Genomic DNA, 4,932 nt, shown 5'->3' on the forward strand with positions numbered 1-4,932 from the left:
TTTCATCACAAAAATGTGAACCAAAAAATATGAACCAGCTCTAATTATTACCACAGAATTAAGAACTTCTAGAATTTGAAACTACTGAAACCTGTTTCCCTTTCATATATACCGGAGGCTCTCTCTGAAGTTCTTGAAAGCATTGCTCATGTGCTCTAATACTAAATAAGCACACTTGTGGGACATGATACTCATTTTCTTCTACTGCAGTCAGAAATTTAACTTGATTTTTGTTTATTGCTGTCAGTGAGATTTCAACATGCAGAGCGTAAAGCTTTTAGATAATGGCAGACCAATAGGCGCCGGCTCCGTGGGTGCTCTGGTGCTGGAGCACCCGCAGGGAAAAATTAGTGGGTACTTTGCACCCACTGGCAACCAAGCTCCCCTCCCCGCCTGCCCCACCTCCTCCCCAAGTGTGCTGCGTCTCCGCTCCTTTGCCTACCTCCCAGCATTTCCTGCCCGGCCGCCACCGTTAGCAAGCTCCGGGGGCCGGGGGGAGGAGGAGGAGTGGGAACATGGTGCTCAGGGGAGGAGGCAGGGAAGAGGCGGGCCGGGGATTTGGGGAAGGGGTTGGAATAGGGGCAGGGAGGGGGCGGAGTGGGGGCGGGGACTTTGGGGAAGGGGTTGGGATGGGGCGGGGCAGGGGCGGGGCCTCATGGAAGGAGTGGAGTGGGGGCAAGGCCAGGGGCCGGGGGGAAGTCGAGCACTCATGAGGAAGAGGGGAAGTTGGCGCCTACGGGCAGACCCATCTTTAACACAACCTAAAACAGATTAAAGAGGGTCACTAATAAAATGGTTAATAAAAAACATGCATGGAAGCTTATGCTTTTGCTAATTAATCATCAAAAACAGCTCCAAGCACAGTGCTTATATATACTCTTGTTAAATAGGCAATCAGACACCATAGTATTGGGACCTGTAATGTTGTATTTCCTTGTAGTACCTTATTCCGCCACTAGATGTGGCTGTGCTATAAAGAGTTCCAGATAGGGTGTGGTCCCTTATTACAAAGCTAGAACTTGATCGTCTGGACACCTGTTGTCCTCGTAGTGTTCTTAAATAAACGTCTCCAGTTTAAAACACCCCGTGAGTCTCCCTAGCAGTGGTTCTCAACCTATTTACCATTGTGGGGCACATATGCAGCTCTCTAAGCGCTACGTGGGCCATGTCCAACAATCTATACACCAGCTGCACATCTACAAAAAAATAGAAAGTTTAGTATTTGTTACGACAGCAATACAACTCAGATCGATACAGCACCTTTCATTTCAACACTGGCAAATGTCTACCAAGAGCATTTTAAATTAGCAAAATAAGTCAAAACAGCAACTGTTAAAATTAATTAATTTGCTGTAAGGGTGGCATGGCATGGTGTATTGTCACCCCACGTCCGCTCTGCTGCTGGTGGTGTGGCAGGGCTGAGCACCCACAGAGCGGGGCTGCTGAGCCTGTCTGTAAAGATGGGGGGCCCTGCCTGGTGCAGGGCGCCCCCCGCAACCAGGGGCTGCCCCCCCCCCATCATCCAATCCCCATGGGAGTGTCCCCGCAGCATCCAGACCTCCCCAACATGCATTGGTGGTATAGCGGTGAGCATAGCTGCCTTCCAAGCAGTTGACCTGGGTTCGATTCCCAGCCAATGCAGTGATATGATGTTTGGGGGGAGGGATAGCTCAGTGGTTTGAGCATTGGCCTGCTAAATTCAGGGTTGTGAGTTCAATCCTTGAGGGGGCCATTTAGGGATCCGGGGCAAAAATTGGGGATTGGTCCTGCTTTGAGCAGGGGGTTGGACTAGATGACCTCCTGAGGTCCCTTCTCACCCTGATATTCTATGATTCTAACACTGGACTGGCACATGTGCCAGCTGTGTGCTGATTGGGCCACAAGTGGCCTGTGGACCACAGGTTGAGAACCACTGCTCTATAGCATGACAGGGACCATGAAAATTCCTAGACAGATATATAGAGGATGGCAGACAAAGTCGGCTTCTGCCATCTGAATGTTGTAAAGAATATGTAAAAGAATCACAATATGAAAAGTTGTTTTTATATGATGATTTCAGATAACTTTGCCCAAATAAAATAGAGATCATGTATAATAATTCTGATTTGATTAGTCCACAGCTGTCTGTCACAGCAACCTCCTCTTCAGGCAGCATAAGACTAATGCCTGGAATGTGTCAAGACTAATATATCAAAAACGGAAACAAAGGAATGGAAGAAAATTTGTCATTTTAAGCCAACAAGCTTCAGTCTCAATTGGATAACTCAATTTAATTCTCCACCAAATCCACTATGCCTAAAAGGCTTAAAAGAAAAATTCTCAGCGCAGAGTTGCAAGCATATGTCAAAAGCAATAAGCGGATTCAAATTAGTAGAGGTACTGAGTCACTTTATAGTCAAACAATTTGTAATCTGCAGTGAATCAGAACAAACAGAAACTGAGTTTACAATTAAAATATAAAAACAAGCCAAATGGCTCCAATGATTTATATATTTTCCCAAAATTGACATATGTTGATGGCTGCTACAAGAGAACATGAACAGATTAGGGCAGGATACATATAATCCAAAGAAGTGAGCGCTTCTAGGGACAATCATATTTTTCAAAAGGGTAAATCACTGCATATTTGCTAGCGAACAGGAGAGGCTAACAGGGGAGTTTTGTGAGGGGTTCTCCAGTTGAAGGAGGAGCGATTACGTGATCCTTGGGGTAAGTTTGTTGTCTGTGTTTGTGGTGTGCTTCCTGCTTGACTGAAATATACCGTGTGGTCTGTTTGTTTGGGGGATTGTGTGCTGAGCCTAGCGGCCTGCTATGCAAGGCTGAGATCCTTCTTAACAAGGCTTTGATCCTTAAGCCCTTTAGCACCCGTCAACCCTTAACCAGGGGCAAGGCTATGCAGGAAGACCAGGGCTTTAAAAAGCCCGCTCCTAAGCGACCAGAGGAGCTAGTAAACAGGAGCGGCTAACGGGAGTTTTGCGAGGGAGTTTACAGAGTGAGCATGACAGGAGGCTAGATACACTTAATATTCTTTCAACTTAAAGCCAAAATTACCCTCTGATAACAACAAAACATCAACAAAAGAACGAGCTGCAGGAGTAAATAGAAAATGGAGGCAGAAGTCCAGCAAGAGGGTGGGGGCTATCCAGTTTATTGCGCCCAATGCAGCATGTATGATTACCTACCCAATGGGCGGGTGGCGTATGTGTGCATTCGGTGCAGGGAGCTCCTGGCCCTCAGAGACCGGGTATGGGCTTTGGAGACCAGAGTGGCTGAACTGGAGGAGATAAGGGAGACAGAGAGGTACATAGATGAGACTTTCTGGGACACAGTAGAACAGTCCCACCTCTGTGCTGTTCAGGCCTCTGTGCTGTTCAGGAGGATGAAAGTCTCAGGGAAGGAGAGCATCAAACTGGAGCAGAGGGAAATGATCCAGGGTTGGGACCCTCCTTCCAGATGCTGTTATGGTATCCTCTCACACTGAGGATACCTCTCTGGGGGGGGGGGGGGAAACTTATTAGGAAGAGACAGGTAATAGTTATGGGGAATTCGATCATTAGAAACATAGATAGCTGGGTTTGCGATGACTGGGAGAACCTCATGGTGACTTGCCTGCCTGGTGCAAAGGTTGCGGATCTCTCAAGACATCTAGATAGACTTTTGTGTCATGAAGGGGAGGAGCCAGTGGTCATGGTGTATGTAGGTACCAGTGACATAGGGAAGGATAGGAGAGAGGTCCTGGAGGCCAAATTTAGGCTTCTAGGTAAGAGATTGACGTCCAGGATCTCCATGGTAGCATTCTCTGAAATGCGCCCAGTTCCATGTGCAGGGCCAGTTAGACAGGCAGGGGTTTAGATTTATTAGGAACTCAGGAAATTTTGGGGGCAGGGGGAGCCTATACAGGAGGATTGGCTCCACCTAAACCAGAATGGAACCAGATTGCTGGCACTTAAAATTAAAAAGGTCATAGAGCAGTTTTTAAATTAAGGGCTGGGGGAAAGCTGACAGGTGCAGAGGAGCACGTGGTTCAGTCAGAGACCTCTCTTAGGGGAGGATCTATTAAGGGAGATTCTCTGTGTCCTAGTAAGGAGGAGAGGATGGAAGACGATAAAATATGGGTAGGATCTGATGAGCAACAGTCAAATGAAAAAGAGGTCCATTCAATTACATCGTGTAATAGCAGATAGCTCAAAAGTGACAAGTTTTTAAAGTGCTTATATACAAATGCTAGAAGTCTAAATAATAAGGTGGGTGAACTAGAGTGCCTCGTATTAAATGAGGATATTGATATAATAGGCTTCACAGAAACTTGGTGGAATGAGGATAATCAATGGGACACAGTAATACCGGAGTACAAAATATATTGGAAGGGCAGAACAGGTCATGCTCGTGGGGGAGTGGCACCAGGGGTGAAAGTAATTTAAAGGATTTACCGGTAATTCAGAGTCCTGAGCAGGTGGGGCCTTTAAATACCCAGGCCCTTTAAATCAAGATTTAAAGGCCTCAGGGCTCCGGCTGCGGCTGGGAGCCCCTGGACCTTTAAATCACCCCTGGAGCTACCAGCTGCACAGGCAGCTGGGAGCCCCGGGGCTCAGGGGCAATTTAAAGGGCCCCGGGCTCCAGCAGCCACTACCGCAGCAGAGCTCTGGGCCCTTTAAATCACCGTCGGAGCCCTGTCGCCACTATCCCAGGAGTTCTGGCAGCAGGGTTCGGGGGGCGCTTTAAAGGACCCGGGGCTCCCAGCAGCAGCTGGAGCCCCAGGCCCTTTAAAGCACCAGCCTGGGGAAGCTGGTCTGGTCCGGTCCAGCATACTGGCTCTTGCTGGTACGCCGGACCGGACCGGCTTACTTTCACCTCTGAGTGACACTATATGTGAAAGAAAGCGTAGAATCAAATAAAGTAAAAATCTTAAATGAACCAAACTGTACCATAGAT

The 4,932-nt window shown here is 47.7% G+C and overlaps 1 non-coding gene across 1 annotated transcript; it reads left to right on the forward strand.

The window, feature by feature from the left end:
* Positions 1-1,569: 1,569 nt before the first annotated feature.
* Positions 1,570-1,641, forward strand: TRNAG-UCC (transfer RNA glycine (anticodon UCC)). Its single transcript has one exon. It is a non-coding gene; the product is annotated as a tRNA-Gly (tRNA).
* Positions 1,642-4,932: the final 3,291 nt, after the last annotated feature.

Source organism: Natator depressus, chromosome 3 (assembly GCF_965152275.1).
Source record: "Natator depressus isolate rNatDep1 chromosome 3, rNatDep2.hap1, whole genome shotgun sequence".
Lineage (NCBI taxonomy): Eukaryota > Metazoa > Chordata > Testudines > Cheloniidae > Natator > Natator depressus.